At 43.0% G+C, this 27,311-nt stretch overlaps 1 protein-coding gene across 3 annotated transcripts in view; it reads right to left on the bottom strand.

Moving 5' to 3' along the window:
* Nucleotides 1–468: 468 nt before the first annotated feature.
* Nucleotides 469–27,311, bottom strand: part of LOC124113908 — a 99,515-nt gene continuing 72,672 nt past the window's right edge. For all 3 annotated transcript variants that reach the window (XM_048393690.1, XM_046474398.2, XM_048393691.1), the window contains one exon: nucleotides 469–937. The gene's annotated coding sequence lies outside the window, so the exon portion shown is untranslated. The remainder of the gene's footprint in view (nucleotides 938–27,311) is intronic.

Genomic DNA, 27,311 nt, shown 5'->3' with positions numbered 1-27,311 from the left:
CCTGTCTGTCTGGGGCAGCGTGGCTGAAGGTAGCGTTGTATTAACTATGGGGCTAAAACAAATTCTCATATAATGATAAACAGAGGCAATTCCAAACGTACTTAGCTCGCATTTGTTTTATACAATTGCTTGAGTGAGTGAGTGAGTTGGGTTTAACGCCGATTTTAACAGTATTACAGTTATATCACGACGAAGTGATGCAGGTCTCAGACGTTAACCACTTCGGTGAAACCCACGAGCACGGGTATGGTGCTGACAAACCTAGAAACATAATCGGGGCGAACCGGGATTCGAACCCACAATCATAGGTTTCTGGCGTGTCCAAGGAACGCAACTCTGCACAGCGAATTGCGGCGCCTTAGACGACTGGGCCACCCGTGCCCCCTCTGGGACATAAGAAAATATTCCACATGGTTAGGTGAATTTTGAATTAAGTTTAGTTGCGTAGTGTTAAGAAAAAACATAACGTCAAACATAATAGGTTTAATTCAGGACTCATTTACAAAAAAAACCGAATAGACGATAAATACGCCGTAACGTCATACAAAACATTACAGACAATAATATTGTAACAACTATCACAGAGAAAACCACAGCCTGATGTCACAGTGAACTTTGACAGAACCCATGTATCACAGATCACAATATCAACCTGAAATAGACTATTTACAAACACTTCCAAAAGCTAACACCACTTGAAACATAAATATATTCGTGAGTTGACTCTGAACATTTCGAGCCTAACAAAATCAACTATAACAGAACTAACGAAAATAAATAAAAACGAAGGGAACGTTGAAGAACACGTATGGCGTTGTGGCCATCACCGCCGTGTCAGCCTCATCTTCATTGCACCTTCCCAAGGTTACAATGGCTGCCCATGTTGACCTTCACCTTTAGTTGGCCTCTCAGAGGTCAAGGTCCCAGGTGACGTTTCCTAAAATAAATTGTTATAACACGTTAAACGACATAGTTCTGAGTACTGATGTACCTTAACATTTATAACACTGGGCTCATTCGTATTTAATTCATCAAATATGTCCCACGTGAAATAAATACAGCTTGCCCAAACCTTTCTTTTCATAGTATTTCTCCTTTCAAAGGGATATTTCAAAGTGTATATATAGGGAACGATTTAGACTAAAATCTAGTCTCTGAAATGAACATATCGTACATAAAAAAACAGTTGTTCAGTTATCTTAATAAAAATATAATAAAAAGGAGCCCAGTGACTCTCTTCATTTTCAGATGCTGCAGTGATCTAGACTTGCCAAACATTATAGACTTGCATGGGCTGTATTTGATATATATTTGTATCAGGGTCTGTAAGACAGACTAGGAACGATTCAACGACACGTTTGTCCCTTGGGGCTAGATGACAACGGTGTCAAGTGTCCGAGATGGGTATATGGAACACCCGTACAATGCGGCATGCCTTCGATAACACTGTGGGGAAAGTGTCCGTATCGGGATTCCATACTTGTCGTTCATTCTTCCTGCCTTGTTTCCCATTTTGCACGGAGGTTTGTTTTCTCAGTTCAGACATTGGTTGATTACAATTACCTCGCACCGAGAAGTATCAAACCAACAATGAATTCTGTATGTTTACACATCAAAATCAATAAACATGCGTCGCGCATTTGTACACGAACACCGAGCAGTTGCTATTTTTAACCTTGTGTTGTTGTTTTGTATACTAAAAGTGTTTAGACGACTGAGAATGATGAAACCGTCAGTCAATAAGTATGTCAATAACTGTTGAAAAAACCCAGCTGATTTTAAATATATGTGGGTGTGTTGAAATGAACAACTTCATAAACAACATCATTTCGCCATATAGATTGTAATTGTCTGTCAGGCAGGGGTGCAATGTGTTGTGCAAACCCAAAACCGACTGTTTCAGAATTATGACCTATAAACAGTGGTGATCCACTAACGTTAGGGTATTTGTCCCGGTGTGGTGTGCGTTCACAGTGCAAGTGTACTTGTCCCGGTGTGGTGTGAGTTCACCGTGCAAGGGTACTACTAGCCTTGAGGTGGTGCGAGTTCACCGAGCAAGGATACTAGTCCCGGTGTGGTGTGAGTTCACAGTGCAAGGGTACTAGTCCTGGTGTGGTGTGAGTTCACAGCGCAAGGATACTAGTCCCGGTGTGGTGTGAGTTCACCGTGCAAGGGTACTAGTCACGGTGTGGTGTGAGTTCACAGCGCAAGGGTACTGGTCCCGGTGTGGTGTGATTACACAGTGCAAGTGTACTAGTCCCGGTGTGGTGTGAGTTCACAGTGCAAGTGTACTGGTCCCGGTGTGGTGTGATTACACAGTGCAAGTGTACTAGTCCCGGTGTGGTGTGAGTTCACAGTGCAAGGGTACTAGTCCTGGTGTGGTGTGGTGTGAGTTCACAGTGCAAGTGTACTGTTCTCGGTGTGGTGTGAGTTCACCGTGCAAGGGTACTAATCCCGGTGTGGTGTGAGTTCACAGCGCAAGGGTACTGGTCCCGGTGTGGTGTGATTACACAGTGCAAGTTTACTAGTCCCGGTGGGGTGTGAGTTCACAGTGCAAGGGTACTAGTCCTGGTGTGGTGTGAGTTCACCGTGCAAGTGTACTAGTCCTGGGATAGGGTGAGTTCACAGTGCAAGTGTACTGTTCTCGGTGTGGTGTGAGTTCACCGTGCAAGGGTGCTAATCCCGGTGTGGTGTGAGTTCACAGCGCAAGGGTACTGGTCCCGGTGTGGTGTGATTACACAGTGCAAGTGTACTAGTCCCGGTGTGGTGTGAGTTCACAGTGCAAGGGTACTAGTCCTGGTGTGGTGTGAGTTCACAGTGCAAGTGTACTGTTCTCGGTGTGGTGTGAGTTCACCGTGCAAGGGTACTAATCCCGGTGTGGTGTGAGTTCACAGCGCAAGGGTACTGGTCCCGGTGTGGTGTGATTACACAGTGCAAGTTTACTAGTCCCGGTGTGGTGTGAGTTCACAGTGCAAGGGTACTAGTCCTGGTGTGGTGTGAGTTCACCGTGCAAGTGTACTAGTCCTGGGATAGGGTGAGTTCACAGTGCAAGTGTACTAGTCCCGGTGTGGTGCCAGTTCACAGTGCAAGGGTACTAGTCCTGGTGTGGTGTCAGTTCACAGTGCAAGTGTACTAGTCATGGGATAGTGTGAGTTCACAGTGCAAGTGTACTGTTCTCGGTGTGGTGTGAGTTCACCGTGCAAGGGTACTATCCCCGGTGTGGTGTGAGTTCACAGTGCAAGGGTACTGGTCCCGGTGTGGTGTGATTACACAGTGCAAGTGTACTAGTCCCGGTGTGGTGTGAGTTCACAGTGCAAGGATACTAATCCTGGTGTGGTGTGAGTTCACAGTGCAAGTGTACTAGTCCTGGGATAGTGTGAGTTCACAGTGCAAGGGTACTAATCCCGGTGTGGTGTGAGTTCACAGTGCAAGGGTACTAGTCCTGGTGTGGTGTGAGTTCACAGTGCAAGTGTACTAGTCCCGGTGTGGTGTGATTACACAGTGCAAGTGTACTGTTCCCAGTGTGGTGTGAGTTCACAGTGCAAGGGTACTAGTCCTGGTGTGGTGTGAGTTCACAGTGCAAGTGTACTGTTCCCGGTGTGGTGTGATTTCACAGTGCAAGGGTACTAGTCCGGGTGTGGCGAGAGTTCACAGTGCAAAGGTACTAGTCCTTGGGTGGTGTTAGTTTACCGTGCAAGTGTACTGTTCCCGGTGTGGTGTGATTACACAGTGCAAGTGTACTAGTCCCGGTGTGGTGTGAGTTCACAGTGCAGGGGTACGAGTCCTGATGTGGTGTGAGTTCACAGTGCAAGTGTACTAGTCCTGATGTGGTGTGAGTTCACAGTGCAAGTGTACTAGTCGCGGTGTGGTGTGATTTTACAGTGCATGTGTACTAGTCCCTGTGTGGTGTGAGTTCACAGTGCAAGTGTACTGTTCCCGGTGTGGTGTGATTTCACCGTTCAAGGGTACTAGTCCGGGTGTGGCGTGAGTTCACAGTGCAAAGGTACTAGTCCTGGGATAGTGTGAGTTCACAGTGCAAGTGTACTAGTCCCGGTGAGGTGTGAGTTCACACTGCAAGGGTACTAGTCCCGGTGTGGTGTGAGTTCACACTGCAAGGGTACTAGTCCCGGTGTGGTGTGAGTTCAAAATGCAAGTGTACTACTAGTCCTGATGTGGTGTGAGTTCACAGTGCAAGTGTACTAGTCCCGGTGTGGTGTGAGTTCACAGTGCAAGAGTACTAGTCCGGGTGTGGTGTGAGTTCACAGTGCAAGTGTACTAGTCCTGGGGTGGTGTTAGTTCACAGTGCAAGGGTACTGGTCCAGGTGTGGTGTGAGTTCACCGTGCAAGGGTACTAGTCCTTGGGTGGTGTGAGTTCACCGTACAAGGGAACTGGTCCCGGTGTGGTGTGATTACACAGTGCAAGTGTACTAGTCCCGGTGTGGTGTGAGTTCACTGTGCAAGTGTACTAGTCCCGGTGTGGTGTGATTTCACAGTGCAAGGGTACTAGTCCCGGTGTGGTGTGAATTCACAGTGCAAGTGTACTGTTCCCGGTGTGGTGTGAGTTCACAGTGCAAGGGTACTAGTCCGGGTGTGGCGTGAGTTCACAGTGCAATTGTACTAGTCCCGGTGTGGTGTGAGTTCACCGTGCAAGTGTACTGTTCCTGATGTGGTGTGAGTTCACAGTGCAAGGGTACTAGTCCTGGGGTGGTGTGAGTTCACAGTGCAAGGGTACTGGTCCCGGTGTGGTGTGATAACACAGTGCAAGTGTACTAGTCCCGGTGTGGTGTGAGTTCACAGTGCAAGGGTACTAGTTCCGGTGTGGTGTGAGTTCACAGTGCAAAGGTACTAGTCCTGGGGTGGTGTTAGTTCACAGTGCAAGTGCACTAGTCCTTGGGTGGTGTGAGTTCACAGTGCAAGGGTACTACTAGCCTTGAGGTGGTCCCTTTCACAGTGCAAAGGTACTAGTCCCGGTGTGGTGTGAGTTCATCGTGCAAGGGTACTAGTCCGGGTGTGGTGTGAGTTCACAGTGCTAAGGTACGAGGTCTGGGATGCTGTGACTTTACACTGCAAGTGTTCCACCCGATCCCGTTAGTCGCCTCTTACGACAAGCATTGGTGGCTGAAACCCAATTCTAACCCGGATGTTCACGGGGGCAGGGCGCTACTAGTCCTACAAGTTGTGCGATTTCACACAGTGTCATTGTTGTTTAATCACTTCAACAGCGTTCCAGCCATATGACGGCTGCCTGTAAGTTGTCGAGTCTCGGGTAATAAACCAGTGAGTCATATTCTCAGCACCGTCGTCAGGGTATGTGAACTAGCAATCAACCAAGTCATCAGGGCCCACTTGCACAAAGCGATCTTAGCGCTACGACTATTGTAAGCCTATGTTAAAGTATGGGAGTTACGATCATCTTAGCACTAAGATCGCTTGGTGCAAACGGGCCCTGGACTGACCATCCGATCCAAAAAGTCGCCACGTACAAGCATGTGGGTTGCTGAGAACCAAACTAACCCGGAATCCAAACGCTGAGAACTTCTTTGTGTACAGAGTTTATGCGACAGGACAGGCATTACCCTGGAATTCAGGGGAAATGTCACAAAACCTTGAACTGACATACCAATACTATGTCTGCAGTCCTGTAAGTATGTGTACAGAGGTGCTGGTATCGGCTACTGATGCACACGTACAGGAGTTCACCTCCATGTAGTATGTTTGTAATCAACAAAGGTATTGCGGTGGAGGCCTTGACATTTTCGGGGGAACAAGACTGTGGAAAACTGAGATAAGAACACTTTATGTAATCACAAAGGTCATCGGGCTGTGTGTACATCTGCATCTGCATGTCGTCATGTATCTATTGACCACATGTACTGTTGCTGTGTGGTTGTCATGTAAGCACATGTGAACCTGTACTTATACATGTAGGACACGTGTACTGTTGCCGTGTGTTGGAGTGTAGTCGTGAATACACATGTAGACATGTACTTATAGAATACGTGTACTGTTGCTGTGTGTTGGAGTGTTGTCGTGAATACACATGTAGACATGTACTTATAGAACACGTGTACTGTTGCTGTGTGTTGGAGTGTTGTCGTGAATACACATGTAGACATGTACTTATAGAACACGTGTACTATTGCTGTGTGTTGGAGTGTTGTCGTGAATACACATGTAGACATGTACTTATAGAACACGTGAACTGTTGCCGTGTGTTGGAGTGTTGTCGTGAATACACATGTAGACATGTACTTATAGGACATGTCTACTGTTGCCGTGTGTTGGAGTGTAGTCGTGAATACACATGTAGACATGTACTTATAGGACATGTGTATTGTTGCCGTGTGTTGGATTGTAGTCGTGAATACACATGTAGACATGTACTTATAGAACATGTGTACTGTTGCCGTGTGTTGGATTGTAGTCGTGAATACACATGTAGACATGTACTTATAGAACATGTGTACTGTTGCCGTGTGTTGGATTGTAGTCGTGAATACACATGTAGACATGTACTTATAGAACATGTGTACTGTTGCCGTGTACAGGGTTGTCGTGAATACACATGTAGACATGTACTTATAGAACACGTGTACTGTTGCCGTGTGTTGGATTGTAGTCGTGAATACACATGTAGACATGTACTTATAGAACATGTGTACTGTTGCCGTGTGTTGGATTGTAGTCGTAAATACACATGTAGACATGTACTTATAGAACATGTGTACTGTTGCCGTGTACAGGGTTGTCGTGAATACACATGTAGACATGTACTTATAGAACACGTGTACCGTTGCCGTGTGTTGGATTGTAGTCGTGAATACACATGTAGACATGTACTTATAGAACACGTGTACTGTTGCCGTGTGTTGGATTGTAGTCGTGAATACACATGTAGACATGTACTTATAGAACACGTGTACTGTTGCCGTGTGTTGGAGTGTTGTCGTGAATACACATGTAGACATGTACTTATAGAACACGTGTACTGTTGCCGTGTGTTGGAGTGTTGTCGTGAATACACATGTAGACATGTACTTATAGGACACGTGTACTGTTGCCGTGTGTTGGAGTGTTGTCGTGAATACACATGTAGACATGTACTTATAGAACACGTGTACTGTTGCCGTGTGTTGGATTGTAGTCGTGAATACACATGTAGACATGTACTTATAGAACACGTGTACTGTTGCCGTGTGTTGGAGTGTAGTCGTGAATACACATGTAGACATGTACTTATAGGACACGTGTACTGTTGCCGTGTGTTGGATTGTAGTCGTGAATACACATGTAGACATGTACTTATAGAACACGTGTACTGTTGCTGTGTGTTGGATTGTAGTCGTGAATACACATGTAGACATGTACTTATAGAACATGTGTACTGTTGCCGTGTGTTGGAGTGTTGTCGTGAATACACATGTAGACATGTACTTATAGAACACGTGTACTGTTGCCGTGTGTTGGAGTGTTGTCGTGAATACACATGTAGACATGTACTTATAGAACATGTGTACTGTTGCCGTGTGTTGGAGTGTTGTCGTGAATACACATGTAGACATGTACTTATAGAACACGTGTACTGTTGCCGTGTGTTGGAGTGTAGTCGTGAATACACATGTAGACATGTACTTATAGAACACGTGTACTGTTGCCGTGTGTTGGAGTGTAGTCGTGAATACACATGTAGAAGTGTTCTTATAGAACATGTGTACTGTTGCTGTGTGTTGGAGTGTTGTCGTGAATACACATGTAGACATGTACTTATAGAACATGTGTACTGTTGCCGTGTGTTGGAGTGTAGTCGTGAATACACATGTAGGCATGTACTTATAGAACATGTGTACTGTTGCTGTGTGTTGGAGTGTTGTCGTGAATACACATGTAGGCATGTACTTATAGAACACGTGTACTGTTGCCGTGTGTTGGAGTGTTGTCATGTTGTAGGCATGTACTTATAGAACACGTGTACTGTTGCCGTGTGTTGGATTGTAGTCGTGAATACACATGTAGGCATGTGCATGGGGTTGAGAGTCAATTTGAACCGGTGTTTGTTTTGCTAACGGTAGATACATGACTACATGTGTATTCACGCATACAGTCCATACAACCACTTGTCTTAAAAACAATTGTCCCTACAACCACTTGTCTTACAAACAATTGTCCGTACAACCACTTGCCTTAAAAACAATTGTCCGTACAACCCCTTGTCTTACAAACAATTGTCCGTACAACCACTTGCCTTAAAAACAATTGTCCGTACAACCACTTGTCTTACAAACAATTGTCCGTACAACCACTTGCCTTAAAAACAATTGTCCCTACAACCACTTGTCTTGCACACAATTGTCCGTACAAGTACTTGTCTTACAAACCAGTCCATACAACCACTTGTTATACCATCTAAATGTATGACAAGGGGTTGTATGTTACACCGACCGTGGTAACCATCTACGACCTGCGTCGTTTCAGGCTTTCCTCCCACGTCAAGCTGACAGGCCATGATAAAACTGAACTACTTCTGAAAGCGGCGTTAAATCAAACTCACTCATTAACCCACTAACTTACTCACTAAAAGGTTGCAATGGTCGCGTTGAACTACGCTGATATGGCTGGAAGCCGCCGTGTCGTGCTAAATAATTAACAATGCATGGAATTCAAACTAAATAGTACCATCTTTATTGTCAAAACGTGACTTAATGTTTCTCTATATTATATCAGAGCTGAGTCAACTCACACTTGAGCCACGTGGTTATCCACAGTGCATCCATTGCACGACTTTTGCATGCCTCAAAGTGAGATTGACCAATCAGAGAGTAGTACTACTAACCCCATATGAGCCCGTATACACCGGCAGTAATTATCCAAGATGATTGTTACTGACCTAATATGCGACTCTACCGTCAGTTAGGTTAGGTTAGGTTAGATTAACGCCTCGCCTTATTTGGTTCTGCTAACCTAATATGACATCATATGCGGCAACTAAAGACACCATAACTAATAGTATACTTATCACGAGAACGCATATATGCACAAACATGTAGATTGTCTTGAAATGGGGGGAGATCTAGTCATGGTTATGAATATGTAAATGTGCATATGTTGGTTGTCACGTACTCATGTTGACAAGTGAAATATAACTGTTAGTCCGTATACAATTAAGTTTATGGATCACAAATAATCACAGTATAGTTCAAACACTCTCCAAATCCCCTACATCCTCATCTTACGCCCAGCGACCCATACCTGACATCCCGCTGCCCCAACTTCAAGCTCTAAACCACACACCTAAAACCCCAAACCTAACATCTATCACCTAACAAACTCACCCCCAACCCCAACTTCAAGCTCTAAACCACACACCCAACTCCTTAAACCTAATATCTATCACCTAACAAACTCACCCCCAACCCCAACTTCAAGCTCTAAACCACACACCCAACTCCCCAAACCTAACATCTATCACCTAACAAACTCTCCACAACCCCGACTTCAAGCTCTAAACCACACACCCAACTCCCCAAACCTAACATCTATCACCTAACAAACTCTCCACAACCCCAACTTCAAGCTTGAACTAATTACATACAATCTATAAAATATGTCATTAAACAATACATTTCTCTCGTTTATTATATTTTCCATGCTGATTTAGGTAGACTTTCCTATTTTCGCATCAAGATATGATTTTGATCATTTTAAATGCGGATTGTCCGTCAACTCATGAACTGCTAGGCACAACACACGCAATCATCACACATACAACGAACGTATTCATGAACAAAGACTGAGCACAGAATTAACACGAAACACGTGTGACGGTACACACGTAGTCTTGAGAGTGGACTTCTCAGAGTGTAATGACTGGCACCATGTGAGATGACACAGTCCCACGGGATGTAGGTTATCAGACCAGGCACTGGATACACCTCGTCAATACGTGTGTACGTGTGACAGGTGTCCCCATTCCACACATGTTCACACCTCGTGCTTCCTCTACGTTCATTCATCGGCTGACTCTCACATTTCAAAATAAACCTTGACAAGGTTCAAAAATTAGGTTAGGAGCTTCGGACATATGTACCTCATGCCAGTGAAAGTGATAAAAATATGAACCAAGTTTCAAGTTTCTCTAAGATATTCGTCGTATTTAATCTTAAAGACCTCCTTTTGAAAATGAACACGTGAAACTTTCATGTCTTCATTGTATTTTTTTTTCATTTTCTTTACGAAACTGACGTATTTTAAGGATATCGAATTAAAAGTATCGTTGCATAAGTAGTATGCATGTGTTATATAGCTACGTGTATCCATTACGATGGATATTTCACGTGTGTATTATACGTGGTTTAATAATAGTGCGGCACATTCAATGAATGAATATAAAATCAGTTCCCCTTTTCCCATCCTCCACTCCACCTCCCCATTTGGATAGAACAATGTTTGGACCACGCAAACTAACACAATATAATGCATATATTGCGCCCCCCTCATACTGTAGATTAAAACTGAAACTATCCTCCACCTCCCCACACACCCTCCAATATACTAGTATTCTAAGAATACCCGCTCCCTTATATTCAAGAATATCCTCTCTAACCGTTTACAAAATCCATGATCCACCTCTGGTAAAAGTACACATGACTACCATGAGAGCTACTGTCGTTTCTCCACCTGACGTTCTAATCATTTGGCTGCAACATACACAGACTCGCCCAGAGACAACGTTACGTCAGGTTACTCAGGGCAAAGATCGCCAAAGTGAATTAGTTTTGCTTGGTCATTGTCGCATTTGGCACACCTTGCGATCCAGATTAACCAGTCCGGAAAATGCATTTGGCTCTCTGTAAAATACCATTACATTCAGTCATACTTGCACTGTAAAGTATGAACCTAACAACGCCATTTTAAATGATAGGTCATTCTAAAGGTGCCATGTTATGTCGACAATAAGATAACAATCCAAAGAAATATAAAGTTTGTTAAATTGACGTTTCAACAACAGTAACGTATCTTACAAGAGTGAATATGCTGTCAACAAAGATTTAATGCCAAATTATAGATGATAACTAAATTAATGTAAATAATTCTTGTCATTGTTTGAGTAGGCTTTCGGCCATTAATCTGAAGATTCGCTTGATATAACTCAACTCTGTTCAAATGAAGGTGGGGCGGTCGGGTAGCCTAGTGGTTAAAGCGTTCGCTCGTCACGCCGAAGACCCGGGTTCGATTCCCGACATGGGTACAATGTGTGAAGCCCATTTCTGGTGTTCCCCGCCGTGATATTGCTGGAATATTGCTAAAAGCGGCGTAAAACCCATACTCACTCACTCACTCACTCAAATGAAGGTATTTACGAGTCGCATGATATATTTAAACGTCAGCCTGACCCAACCTCTTGCATATCGTATATACCATTGTTAACATACCAGCCTACTTATCAAGGGTAAATCCTTATAATGTATCACACTGAGGTTAACATATAACTGAATATGTTTGACAGTATTTTTGGTGTGGGTGCATCTACACAAAGATGAAATGAACAACAGTTACAAATAATTGCAAACGCAGCAATATTCGAGTTTTACCAAATTTGTTCTTACGATTAACTATACAAACGCAGACGTTAGGGAAGATCAGACAGGCTAAACATCACTGTGTCTAGGTCATATTCACGTTTGGACGAGATCTACAGAGGATTTAGCACACAGCAAACATAGGATGTCGTGATTGGAGTAATCTCCCAAAACACGGTGAGGCGTGTTGTAGACACACAATGTCTAAGCCAAACTAAACATTGTCATTAAATCCAAGAGTGAGTGAGTGTCATGCCGATTTTGGACAATAGTTCAGTTCTATCATGGCGTGTGGGAGGACAGCCACTGTACGGAAACACATCTGAAGGGGTATGATGCTGACGGACCAAGAGGAATCACGATAGGGGATTCTGTCATGTTGACCGACGAACAGCGGATGGTTTCTGCTAAAGGACGTATTAAAACACTAGGGCACTAAGACCGCTCTACATTAGGAACATTGTCCACGTGTTATCCATCCTGTAGGCCCTCCAGTAGCTATCAGCCTCTGCTATGGGACTACAGGGTTCTAACTCCTTCAAAACGTGTTTCCCTTGTCGTCTATTCTACTGTCCTCACCACCCATCAAACTCAATTTTTTTCAATTAATCACTGGTTAACAGATGTTAAGGACAAATAAAATTCACCTTTAAAGCGCAACTATACGGATACATCATCAAACTTTCTCCAAATGATTTCAGATCACAGATGTAAATGTTCCTGAAAACAATACTTTTGAGAACTAGACCGAACATACATCATATATGAATGCTGTGCAAAACAAGACATTTATTACTTTGATTAAACACATTTTTTATGTTACAGTGTGCTTCAAAAGTGTATTCCATAGCAAGAGTTAGTAAATAAGTTTACTCTTCATCTACATCACTGTGGTGGGGTAGCACAGTGATTAAAGCGTTCGCTCGTCACGCCGAAGACCCGGGTTCGACTCCCCACATGGGTACAATGTGTGAAGCTGTGATATTGCTGGAATATTGCTAAAAGCGGCGTAAAACTGACTCACCCCTGTAAATAATCGAGTCTGGACTAACCAGAAAACCAGTGATTGACAGCTTGAGCAAATGTCCACGCCACAGGGCAGGATGACACAGGTCATGGTCCAGGTCAGCCATTGTAACCCGCGGATGCTCGTTGAGGATCTGTGCGATGTCGAGTGCCAATAGACACAACTAATTCTGCAGCTTTTACAAATTTTGTTCTCAGGATTAACTATGCAAATGCAGACACCAGGAAAGAAAGACAGGCTAAAATAAAACTGTGTCGAGGTCACACTCATGTTTGAAAACTCAGAGGAGAGCAAACAAAGAATGTCGTGATTGGAGTAATCTCCCAAAAGACGGAGAGGCGTGTTCTTAGACATACAGAGTCTAAGCCAAACTAAATATTGTCACAAAATTTGAGAGTTAGTTTAACGCCTCTTTGAACTTAACTTACAACATTTAAGTTGTATAACGACTTAAGTAACTCACGTGACCAGTAAATTAATTCTTCTTATGTAGCAGATCGAAAACATTCGTTCTTCAAGTTTCACGATATTCACTGAAAGGTCGTTTCGACTTTGGAGCTAAACACAACTGCGTTGGTCCATTTTATCCAAATATGCTATGGCAAGCTTGTTAACTATGTGTCAGCAAATGTGTGCTACATCTTCATTTGTTTACAAGAAGAAATCCATCTTTAACAATAGACAGATATACTGAACATGACACTACCATTACACACAGACAGTAAATACCATGGTTTTGTCACTCTGTCATCAATCTTTTATCTAAAGCAAAGTATGGTTTGGAGAGAAATATGGATAGAAACTAGTATTACAGAACGGAAAAGCTATGAAGGTGAAAGTGTTTATAGGAGAAGTAGTACGAGTAGCATTTGACAAGAACTAGTGGTATGGGTAGTGTTCGCCTTTAAATAATCGAATCTGGACCAGACACAAAAGTGACTGGAAGCCTGAGTAACGATCAAACCGTTCTGGAACGATGAAATGTAATTTACAAGGTCACCTAACCGGACCATGCAATCCTCTTTAGTAGGGACCTGAGACATCCAGGCGATACTGGAGACCTATTTTCCCTTTAGGATAGTGGGGCGGTTGGTTAATCTAGTTGTTAAAACGTTCACTTGGTACAATGAAGCCCATATCTGGTGTACCCGTCATGATATAGCTGGACTATTGCTAAAAGCGGCGTAAAACCAAAGTCACACTCACTAACACATTACTACGTGTAACAAACTCATGTCACCTATCCGCAATGTACTTGGGCACCCTGTCTGACTACATTCACGGACTATTATGAATAATTCATAGACTGAACCGTCTAACACATCAAAGTGTGTTTCCGTCAGTTGGCAGAGCAGTCGTAATGAATAACATCGGGTCAGTGTATACAAATTGGGCACAGGAAGTTTTTTGTCGTCTTTCGTAACTTTCTCGTTACAGACAAGAGAAAACGAGGCAATATCTGACGGATGGCGGAAATTGGCAGCCATTATTCACTCGTAGGATACATCATTCCTCCTGACCTATTCAGATGAATGGTTTCTGGGTTAAAGAGAGATCTTAGTGCTCACTCTGCTTCAGTGTATCTTCAATCCTGGGTGACAGAGACAGATTACTTTTACATTAACGATCGATTGTCACGGTTTTAATTAACATATGCGCAAGTTTGACATACATGTCACAGGTGAAAGGTTAAACTTTCGTGATACATTCATTGTGCAAATGTGGTAAGGCCAGTGGCCGTAAATCTGTGAGGTGTGTGAAAGCGGAATATACGATTGCATGTTATGAAACGAAACGCTGAATCTGCGAAAATGCAAATTGTGACAGGGCAGGTGTTTAGCTTGTGACAGGAACCTGAGTGACAAGAGCGAGGCATGAGGCGTTTCTGCACCATTGATATCACCAATTGTCCTGGGCTAGTCACCTGGGGTAATGGAAGGGGGTTAGGCGAGGGGAAGTGGGCGTGTGAAAGTCAAACAGGCCCGGGGATATACATGTATATACAGTCTTTGAACAAAGGTCAATAACCTTCAGCTCGGGATCTGAGACTGTTGAAGTGAATTTGATTTCCGAAAATAGGTATTTCTTAACATACACTTTCACTTACATATGCATCATGATTACATAACACTAACTTTCTCGGCGATATGTGTACTTTGCCCTTTCACACTCAAATAGCCGCACGAATCGGCTGGGGGGTTACGGTGAGACATTTTGCTGAAATAAAATGCAGAAATATGGGGGAAATAGTATTATCGGTGGTTCATATTTAATAAAAGAGGTCACTCTGATTACAATCTGGAGCTATCACCGTTATTTGCGTAAAATGGAGTTAGTCACGCTGCACGTCGTTGGTCAAAGTATTAATTCTAATCCTTACGGTAAACAGTATTTGTAATCAAATGTTTGAATAGCTTTCATTTCCATCTTCTCAGCCATCACTTGCAGCGAATGAAACGGTTTTTCCCAATGACATATTCGCGAATGTTAGTTTTCTCCATATGTCGTCCCATGGTAGTTTTTTCGGTATAGACATGGCGGCAGGTAGGCGCACATTTAAGTAAGTCAGTAGTTGTACGATGTTGTGAGTGATATACACATTCTCTTAGGTTGTTGTACTCCTGATAATCATGTGGGTCCGCTTTTCCACTGTCATATATGGTGATTGAAACAAGTTGACCCACATTTTGTATGCGGTCGAGCTTCACGAGGTGCGTGTGTGTGCGTGCGTGCGTGCGTGCATGCGTGTGTGTGTGTGTTTAACATGGATACCTCACACAGACACCCTATACAGACTCCAAGCCGACCAGTCACTGTTTTATCCCCTTTGTTGGATAAGCGCTGATAATCAATATCTAAACGTCTAAACGCGGGCCGACAGGGTGTTTAAATCGTCAATCTTATTGCGAACAACTTCCTAAAATATGGGGGCATTTTTTTCCGTCATATTGGGATCGGAACAGGTTGGCCCACATTTGTAAATAGCTTAGCTTCATTAGGTTGGCTTTGTGGGCTCACATTTGAAAAATGAAGCTCATGGATATACATACAAAAGCTTTTATTCTCGTTTTGTTGTATTGCTGGGAAATGTCTAGAAACATGTCTTTATTGAGTGTATACTGACCTCAACGATAGGTACACAAGAAGTCTATTAACCTGGACCCGCTAATCTTGGGTTCGAATCCCCGATGATGACCCCTGCTTTGTGACAAACATACGTGTTCTCGGGGATTTCTCCAAAGTTATAAACTGTAATTTTTTTTAAATCCGCGTTACCAACTTATCATTCACTCATAGTCACAACAATTACATTCCAACAACAAACGTTCTCACCTCGTAATAGTGGAACAGTTGAGAGGCATAAAAGACATTTGGTCCAAAACATTCTCGTTTTTTTAAAAACCCGAATAAAACATATTTTTTTAGTTTACACAATGCATTGATTTCACATCAACCACCGTGCTGGTTGGGTTAACGTCGACTGAAAGATTACATTGAATAAATTACCCTTCCTCTTCTCCATATTCTCTTGATTTTCACAAATTAAGCTCCTTTACCGAAGCTTAGGTTGTAATAATTTCCCTATTGAATCAAAAATAAATCCCGACTAAATATTATCTTTCCACAGTAGATGACATTTACGAAAACTAATGTTGCAGTAAGTTTACTTATTTCTTAATAGCTACTAGGATTTTTAAAATCTTGAATTTAACCTCTAGTTATTTAAGCCCCCATTACAAAGGGCTGCGACCTTTGTGCCACCATCGAGCGATCAAAAACTGGCCATGACTCTTAATGGTCGCCTAAACCCAGAAAATCATGTTTCTGTGCAACTCCTTTGAGACATCTTTGAGCAACCAACCTCCTCGGCGACCTTTGTGCGACTGTTTTGAACATGTTAAAAAATTCAAGGCGACCATGGCGTCCATGGCGATCTCTGAACCTCCTGTGTACCACCTTGGAACGACCTAGGCAACCATTCTGCCGCCTTTGAGCCTCCAACGACGATCTGGCAAATTCTATTGTCGCACCCGGGAGGCACAAAGGTCGCCATCCTGTGTAAAGGCCCCATAAGGTTATAATTAAAGTGTTAAGAAAAAAAAGCTATCAGTCGAATTTGTGATAAATGGGTTGCTAATTCAAGGTACACAATGGTATTGGGAGTGTTGTTATTGATATACAGCAATAATATTCTATATATGCGAAATATAAAATATAAATAGAATGTATGAGCCGGAAAAGAGGGTAGAACATTGCATAATTATACAGAAGAGTATAAGCATTCAAGTATGAGGGGGCACGGGTGGCCCAGTCGTCTAAGACGCCGCGATTCGCTTTGCAGAGTTGCGTCCCTTGGGCACGCCAGAAACCTATCATTGTGGGTTCCAATCCCGGTTCGCCCCGATTATGTTTCTAGGTTTGTCAGCACAATACCCGTGCTCGTGGGTTTCACCGAAGTGGTAAACGACTGAGACCTGTATCACTTTGGGCTTTCCTCCCGCATTAAGCTGACACGCCGCGATATAACTGGAATACTGTTAAAAGCGGCGTTAAACTCACTCACTCACATACAAGTATGAAAGTGTAACGCGCTGTACAACCTCATTACGCAAATTACTGCGACAGCAAGTGCTGTAGACAGAACAATGCCTATCCGGCACCTAAATCCGTGTCTATTTTACGCTGCAAGTGAGACAGCTGAATCCTGCCAACAAGCAGCCAGTGATAAGGCCCTCTTTGTCACCAAGCGGAAATTAGCTATCAGTCTGACCTTGCCGTAAACCACCTGGTTATAGAAAGGTCACGACCTAAAATGACCTTGCAGCCTTAGAGAATCCACCGATGGGTATAAACTGGTCACAATATTCTCTGGGGAAATCACACAAATATCTGACCCCTGATAAGTGTTATTAGCATGCAAGGAATTACATAAAGAGCCTGATGACATGTTGAGGGAAGATGAGTTTACAGGGACACTTGCAACATAAATTAACAGAAACAAAAGTAATATGTTGACTTTGGAGACTTTTCATCGAGGACAAGTTTTTTATTGTTTTGTACATTTTACTGGATGTTAACACAAAAAAGTATGTTTGCGTGTTGTTTGATGTCGCAGTATTCCAGACACATGACGGCGGCCTGGGAAAAATCGAGCCTGGACAATCAGTGATGGATATTGTGAGCAACGATACACGCCGTCAGCGAGCCTGACCACCTGAGTCTAGATATTCGAAACGAGCGCCTCCTACGACCAACATCGGCACTGGGGACCTATTCTACCCAGGAATCGCCTGTAAGGGAAGCGTGGCTGGGAAGTGGCATCTGAGCCTCAGTGAGTGAGTGAGTTTGGTTCAACACCACTTTAAACAGTATTTTAGTTATATCCGGACGTGACCGCCTCTGTGGTCTAGTGGTAGAGCGTCCGCCCGGAGAGCGGAAGGTCCAGGGTTCGATCCCGGGCCGCGTCATACAAAAAGACGTTAAAAGATGGTACTTGTTGTTACCCTGTCTGGCGCTCGGCATTAAGGGGATAAAACAAGGACTGGTCGGCTCGGAGTCAGTATACTGTGTCTGAGCGGGGTATTCATGTTAAACTGCGGCATGGTATCTCAGTGAGCTAGCACTATAAATCGGCATCAGTCCGGACTAGTACAAGCAGCCACACACACACATACACGTGCATGCACGTCGCTATATAAGTGCAATAATTTGGACGCGACGTTAAACCCAATTTCACCTCACCTATATCCGGACGTGTCGCGTCAGCTTCAAATGGGTGCCGTGAAGCGACCCGTGAAGATCAGGGTCAGACATGATCTTCAGCAACCCATGTTTGTCGTAAGAGGCGACTAGTTTTTGTTGTAAGTGACCACTAACGGGATCGGGTAATCAGGCTCGCCGACTTGGTTAATGCATGTCATCGTATCCAAATTGCGTAGACCGATGCTCATGATTTCAATCGGATCGATTATTTACAGACCTCCGTCATATAGCTGTAACATTTCCGAGTGCGGCATTAAACAAGAAACAAACAAACAAACAGTAGTGATGCAGGTCTCAGACCAAGCTTGTTCACCTACATACATAAACAGCTGATAGCAATTCACTTTATACTCTGTTTGGTCAGACAACATATGTTTTCCGTCACTACTTCTAAACAAACAATTTGCTTCTCTCTCATAAAACCAAGATAATGTCCCAATATGCGTGTGCCAGATGTAATCATACTAGTTGGAAATTCAATCAAAAGTGCTACAACTGTCACACGGATTCACAAAAACGCCATTAATACAGTTCCGTGTCCACCTGTCGACAGTGAAACGAGGTTAGGTTATGGCGAAGGTGTTTACAATATATGACAAGCCAGCTGTTTCCACCGACAGCGGCCCTGACTCGCCACATGCAGCATGTTGGCCACATACTACTACTGTATTACTGACAGCCCAAGGACAAAATCCAATTGTCAGATGTTAGCGGTAGATTTGCAATAACTATAAATCACAATGCGGTGATGCAGAAAACAATAATTGTTCTACGCTCAGCAGATTTTTCATAATGAAGTTACGTTTGTTTATTGGCCGAACATACATTTCTGAGAATTAAATCACTTAGAGAAGGGATGGGGAGATCGATTTCGTTGTTTATATCATTTTAACTGTGTTAAAAGCATGGCTACTGCTTCAATGACCAAATAAAAATATTGTTGGGAATATCCCAAATACAGAGATTTGGGGACGAGTGCCTTAGTTTGGTTTAATCAAAATAATTTACACGCTGTATCCACGTGCGTGCGTGCGTGCGTGCGTGCGTGCGTGCGTGTGTGTGTGTGTGTGTGTGATCCACATCGTCGGGAATGATGTAACGCCATCAACTAGGTCAGCGAGTCTGGTCAACCGATCCATTCAATCGCTTCGTACGACCAGCATACGTTACTGGGGACCAATTCTAACCCGGAATTCCCACGGGGACTGAAACAAAGACATATCCCAAGATATATGGTAGAGTATAAACGCTCTCGTCAGTCTGGCGACGAATTTTGTTCGTTAATTCTACATAATAAAACCAATAAACCGTGGACAACCGTGACATGAACATTACTGGGCACAGAAGCTGAGAAAGCTATATGGATCGTACTCGTGAGAAGCATTTGGGCTGAGTGAGTCAGTGAGTTGGGTTTAAAGCCGCTTTGAATACTATTCCATTTATATAACTGAGTGTGAGCTTAATGTGGGAGGAAAGCCCGAAGTGTGGACGTCTCAGACATTTACCACTCTAGTGAGTGAGTGAGTGGGGTTTTACGCCGCTTTTAGCAATATTCCAACAATATCACGGCGGGGGGCACAATAAATGGGCTTCACACATTGTACCCATGTCGGGAATCGAACCCGGGACTAGACCCGACCGCCCGACAACTCTAGTGAAACCCATGAGCACGGGTATGGGCATTTTGGCTGATAAAGGTCTGACTGTGTCTGTATACAGTATATGTCAATTCAGAATATGAGCGAGTGAGATGGGTTTAACGCCGCTTTGAACACTATTTCATCTACATCACGGCGAGTCAGCTTCATGTGGGCGGAAAGCCCGAAGTGATGCTGGTCTCGGACATTTACCACTTTGTTGAATTCCACGAGCACGGGTATGGTGTTGGCAAACGTACAAATATAATCAGTGCAAACCGATTTTGAACCCAGGATCACGGGTTTCTGTATGCCCAAGGGGCGCAACTCTACAAAGCAAATTGGGGCGCTTTAGACGACTGGGCCACCGTGCCCCGACAAAACATGATCACTCACAGATAGGACATTTATAGAAAGGGACCATATCAACATGCAACGTTGTGTTTAGTTCAGGTCGATAGCCGTATCCTCGACAGGTGTAAAACATATCCTTACATAATAATGTAAACAGTGCGAATACCGAGCAGTCACTAATTATAATCCCCACCTGTAGGAGGAACTGTAGGACACGTGAGAACATTGATTATGACATGTATGATGGCCAACCCCTACCTTGGTACATAAACATGGATTCCTTTTCTATTTTAAGTTCTGAACATAAAGATTAGCTCCGGGGCAAAACGAGATTTTCTGCTAGGCAATGTCTCATGGAAAGCTACTGTAAATCAATAGGGTTATTACATACAAATACAAAAATAACAACTGGAGTTTAAGAGGTGCATATTATTCATAGTGGTAATAACGTTTTTCAGATCGGAGGCGTTACGCAGTAGAACTCTAATAGGTGCAACGCCATATTATTTCACGAGATGTGTCCGTACCGCATTGTGCCCCTGAACCATGTTCGGATGAATAAGTATGAATGTATACAATGATAGTCTGTCACACAGACCCTAAAACAAATATATCAAATATTGTCCATGCAAGTCTATAATATAAGTCTAGATCACTACCATATCTGAAAATGGAGAAAGATTATGGGCTCCATTTTTTTCTATTATATTAATTTAAATAAACAACTGTTTTTTTACTGTAAAATAGGTCATGTCATGGATGCTCGTCTAATACAATGACGACATGTTTGTTTGCTGTTTATCGCCGCACTCATCACGCTGTTGACAACACGATGCTCTAATTAGAAGTCTTATTATCAGGTTTGGGGGCCTGTTCTGACCCCGAACCCATACACGGCAATGGCGACATGTTAAAACGAATAATTCATGGAAATAAATTGTATAATATATTTCATGACAGTACATGCAAGGAGTCTGAGGAAAATATTAGACTTATTGACTTCATAAATGTTGTTTTGTATGTTCTCTGGCAATTCCCTTAACCTTACAGTGAGAAGTATTGTGTTACCTTCCTAAAATATAGCATGAACGACAATATCGTTTGAGGTTGCAAGGCCGAAATTGTCTCGTCTGCACCATTTTACTACATGGTCTCTTATTAGATGAGATTACAGCTCCGTGAAACTTCCGGTTTAGAATTGGTTTTAGCAACCCATGCTTGTCGTAATAGGCAACCAACGGGAACGGGTGGTCAGGCTCGTTGACTTGGTTGATGGATGTAATCGTTTCCGAATTGCTTTGATCGATGCTCATGATGACTATCACTGTCTTGTCTGGTCCTGACTCGACTATTTACAGACCGCTGTGATAGAGCTGGAATATTGCTGAGTGCGGCTTTAAACAACAAACCAGATGTGATGAACAATATTTCACTTGACCTAGGTTTCGGACAAGTTGGCCGCGAATAGTGAGTGATTTGGGTTTAACGGCGCCTTTAACAGTATTCCAGTTATATCGCAGCGTCAGCTAAATGTGGGAGGAAAGTCCGAAGTGATGCAGGTCTCAGACGTTTACCACTTCGGTGAAACCCACGAGCACGGGTATGGTGCTGACAAACCCAGAAACATAATCGGGGCGAACCGGGATTCGAACCCACAATGATAGGTTTCTGGCGTGCCCAAGGGACGCAACTCTGCACAGCGAATCGCGGCGCCTTAGACGACTGGGCCACCCGTGCCCCCGGGCCGCGAATAGCTACAAGACTGATGATGCGGCGTTAAGCAATATTCTTTCACTCACTCATACTAGTTGATGAAGTCGCAGACAGACATCACCCACTCAAAGGAACCAACATCCATATTTCCCTAATATTGATAAAACGAAAATACCGCCCACGTGTATCATGTAATATTGTAAGTCTCAACCGGATCACCCCTTCACAATATGTACATATTTATCATAAGTCTGTCAATCTGACACACATGTTGTTGAATGAGGGAGACACATCTGTGAGCTAGGTTACAGCTGTCTTTGTCTGGTCGTGACGTCACAACACCAGCGCCACCAAGGTCACAAACTACGTGCGGCACGTAACGTCAGCAGCACGCGAGCAGCACGTGGTGCACCAGATCGCAACGCATTGAGTGTCGCCTGAGTGACAACGAGGCTGATTGTGGCAATTTGATCTGGCAGATGTGTTAATGTCAACAATCGACATCTGGTACAGGGATGAGGCGTGGGTGAAGATGGGAGGCGTGGGTGAAGATGGGAGGCGTGAGGAAGGGTTCGACACTGGTGCGGGTGTGTGTGTGTGTGTGTGTGTGTGTGTGTGTTAGTTAATTTGTCTGTTTGTAGTTTAACGACTCACTCAGCAATATTCCAGATATGTAGATAATATTCATGTGTCGAGTGAAATAAAATGATATTTCACTCGACAAATTGAATATTATACTGATTATATACTTTTGTGTTGATATGTACTGGAAAATTACATTATTTCATTACAAATTTAAAACCTTGAAACGTAAATTCTCCCCACCGTACACGCAGGGACGTTTCACCACCCCTTGTTATTTCGACTTAAAACGTAGTTCTGTGTTTGAGAAACCTTAAAAAAATATGTACACAAGTAGCATTTGAGGTCATTAAAATTTTGTATCATACATTTGGATATGATTTTATAAATAATCAACTTCAACCAAAAATTATTCTACGGGACCGCTGATAGAAGCGAAAGAATACACGCCGGTCAAGTCATAAAAATGATTTGCGAAACGAACAGTCTCGAATGCCGAGTTAAATGAGATATTTACAGTTCATATCGTAACATTTTCAAGAGAATAACAAACAGAAAGAAGCGATATTAACTCCATTAATTACCCTCTGTCATTAGTTTGCGTTGTCAATGTGGAACTAACGTAAAGAGGAAGTCAACAGTTCGTGTACAAGCCAGACACTTACGATGAAGGGGAGACAATTTGCGAGGAGGTAACTCTTGTAAGACAAACGTTCCGTCAAAGTGTTATATTCACTGCGCTGAAAAAAACACTTTCCTCAACTTTAGAAAACTCAGTCTTTCACACTGAAGTATGTAATAAATAACGCGGTCTGTAAATATTCCAGTCTGGGCCGACCAGTGATTGATATATCTTCGTAATTGGGAAACGATGACATGCATCAAGAAAGTCAGCATGTTCATGATTCACGAAGGGGTCGCTGCCGTCACGGGCTCTATAGACCCGTACACGAGGTACATTTCACTATGCAGCAATGTACCCTAGCCAAAATCAGAACCTTTAGCGGGAGTAGAGGGAATTATGAGCATAGACATGCTGAGTATTTTATGATACTTTGATTTATTGTTATAGTTTCCCAAAGTAAGTGAGTGAGCGAGTATGGTTTTACGCCGCTTTTAGCCATATTCCTGCAATATTACAGAGGAGGTCACCAGAAATTGCCTTCACATAATATACCCATGTGGGGAATCGAACCCAGGCCCCTTCGGCGTGACAAGCGAACGTATTAACCACTAGGCTACCCCACCGCCCCCTTCCCAAAATTAAGTAGGATTAGACTGATATTTTAAGATGGCCAAAAAGAACTTAAAGACCCTTAAATGTTTAAAGCCACAGCAAGGCTACTTATTCTCAACATGCTAGACTCAATATAGACAGAGGGGACCTTCCCTTCGCTCTTCAGTTAACAGTAACCTTATTGTGGGGACAGGCTTGACGCGGATGGTCGGAGAATTGCAGGGGGCTCAGAGCAGTAAGTTAATGGTACAGACAGATAAGAGAGATCATTTTACAACCCCAAATTATATATGTCAAAATTTCATGTCAGATAGTTCCAACTGAATATTCAATAAAGAATGTTGTAATTCTTTCCAAGAAATTCCGGATTAAAACAGGTTCTCATACTGTAATCTATGATTGTCGTAGGAAGCAACTAAATGGACCGGTTGATCAGTCTCGGTGACTTGGTTGATTGACTGTCATCTTTGTGAGTGAGTTAAAATTTAACGTCACATTTGCCATCGGCCCGTTCCAGCCATGTGGAGACGAGAAGTTATACATTAATAACAAATATATTTATTCGGAATAAGAACCTGTCATCGATGGACAGTACAATAACTAGATATTACAGATTCCATTTAAAACTTAGTTGAGAACATTTAAAAGAATAAATTACCAGTCAACAACGCAATTTAATTAACGGCTATGAATTACCAGCGAGTGAAAGTAGATCCCAATACTAGGGACACGGGGACTAACAGCACCTTTGTTATCCCGTGGACCCAGCAGGATTAACATCATCCCTTTAGGACAATAATCTGATGTTGGCGATTATTGGTAAATTAGCCGAAATTTAAAAGAACATATATTCTACGATTGAAATGTGGCAGAAATACAACTACTTTGAATGACGTGAAAACGGCGTGAGTCGTTACTAATAATATCCATCACTGAATTGTCTGCTCTAGACTCGATAATGTACAGACTACAGTCATAGGGATGGAATAGTAAGGTGTTATGTGTATTTATGCTGTATGTACAGTATATTATGTAGATAAGTATGTTTTTTTATAATATCAGCACATCCTCGTAACTCAATAAACGGTAAGAATAGGTTTCTCTAAAACTCTAGTTTGTTTTCTTTTCTTGATTTAATACTGATTGCCTCTCATCGTGTTGGAAGGCATCGGGGGGCCTTGTGGTTACGAGTTCTCTCGTACATGGGTCTTGATAGGAAAGTACCAGTCGTACTCAGCAGCCATTGTGGCCTCCCGATCCACAAGACGTACGACGCGGACGGGGATCGAACCGCCGACATTCCGCTCTCCGGGCGGAACCTCTACCACTAGACCACGGAGTCGGTCTGAGCATACGATGGCCTAATCTGGTCTTGGGACCGACATTGGGAGGTCTAGTGTAGGGGAAAATTGGCTAACAGCCTCGAGTGTGTGTGTATTTGTATGCGTGTGTGAGTGCTTGTACCAGTCCAGACTAATGCCGATTTTATTGTGCTATCCCACTGAGATACCATGCCGCAGTGTAACATGAATACCCCACTCAGACAACATACTGCCTCCGAGCCGACTAGTCCCTTTTTTAGCCCCTTAATACCCTGCACCAGACAGGGTAACAACAAGGACCATCTTTAACGTATTTTAGTATGACGCGGCCGGGGATCGAACCCCCGACCACCACCAGACCACGGAGTCGGTCTGAGCACACGATGGCCTATTGGCCTTGGGATCAACTTTGGGCAGTCTAGTGTAGGGGGGAATTGGCTACAGCCTCGAATCTAACAGTCAGCTAGCGTAGCTATATATGATTACAATTTCTGAAAAAGAGCCACAATAATATATCACCTGACTTTTTCCCCTTTTGTCATATAGAGGGTCGGACATACTCGTTCATCATGACTGCCATAGTGCTATTTGCAGCCACAGCAGTACTTGAAGGACAAAGTTTACTATGTGTCAACAAAAAATACACGCAAAACATGTTTGAGCATACATAGGTTTTGACTACACAGGAAACTACATGATGATGCTTACGAAATATATTTAAAAGCAACACTAGAAAATGTGATGGTTAGAGGTCATAGCTGGGTCCAATATCAAACCAGGAAACAAAACTTATACGTTATATATATATATGCTCCACATACCACATACCACATACCTGTTGTCAATGAACACCTGCAGAAGATGTGTGAGTAATAGGCTACTATATTGCGGCTATGTTTAAAATCGGATCAGAGGTTTACTGACAGGACAATTATGTCATTCCATGCACAGTTCATCTTCACAGGACTTGTGGTTTCAGAGGAAATGTGTAAAATATAAATGGACGTACTTGACTTTAAGTCAGGTGAGCTAAAATAAAACCTGACGGCACCATAGAACTGTTGATCATGTGTGTTCAGCGAGCTATATTGGGTATTCACATAAACTGTGATATGCCCAGGTAATACTGTCAAATAAAATACAATATTTAATAACATGTCTGTTTGGCCTTTTGTGAAACTGGCGTTTAAATAGCTGAAAAAACGTCAAAAGAATCACTAAGGGAACAACCGCGGTTAGACCATACCCAAAAACTCAAAATAAACATGCGTGTTTCACGGCGCTTCGTTTTAGCAACATAAATGAATGTGCGTGTTATCAAACGTGAACACAACGATAAGATACAAAACACACCTGTCCATGATCTAACAGTTACTTAGGGCTTACATATGTGCTCTAGTGCTTTCAACTAGATAATAAATGTACAATTATAACAGCCACACGCAAGGGTGACGCACAACCACCAACTAATGCCTTAATGCGAATGTTTATTGCAAACGATCTTGCCCTGTGTTTAAACAGAAGAAATAAACCAGAACCTTGCAGCATATACGTCATTGGGCTATCATGGATATTTCCTGGTTTCAAAATAGGCTGGGAGTCCTCAGAGAGGATCTTAAAAACCCATAGGGTATTGAGGACTTATGTCAAACGGAATCCCCACAAGGTTACTGGGTGGAGATATGAAAGGGGTTTGGAACAAACGAGAATGCGAATTTTGGCAAGTATCATAACTCGTAATTTTCATGTATGTATCATCATTGTACGTTTTGGGACGGCCACGTTTATCTCGCGCTTTAACGAGGGGTGTGGCGTCACACAGACATTGTAAATATACTCAGATGATGGTTCGTTTTAAAGATCAAGTTGTCTTTTACAATCGGGTGAGATGTTGTACATTTGTGCTTGTGATTATAGCAAGAAACCTGTGAATGTTTCTTATGCGTCCGAAAATCAATAACACGGGGACACACTCATTGTACCGTAGCCATGTTGGACATACGGTCACCATTTGGGTCCCCGGTGCAGTAAGTAAGGTTAATGGGTCGATTGTATTGGTATTTACAAGACGATGTCAGACCTATCACAGAGTTAATGTCC

This window comes from Haliotis rufescens, unplaced genomic scaffold (genome assembly GCF_023055435.1).
Source record: "Haliotis rufescens isolate VD_foot unplaced genomic scaffold, xgHalRufe1.0.p SCAF_12, whole genome shotgun sequence".
Taxonomy (NCBI): domain Eukaryota; kingdom Metazoa; phylum Mollusca; class Gastropoda; order Lepetellida; family Haliotidae; genus Haliotis; species Haliotis rufescens.
Note: the sequence above shows the minus strand (reverse complement) of the source record. Positions and strands in the feature narration are given on the sequence as shown.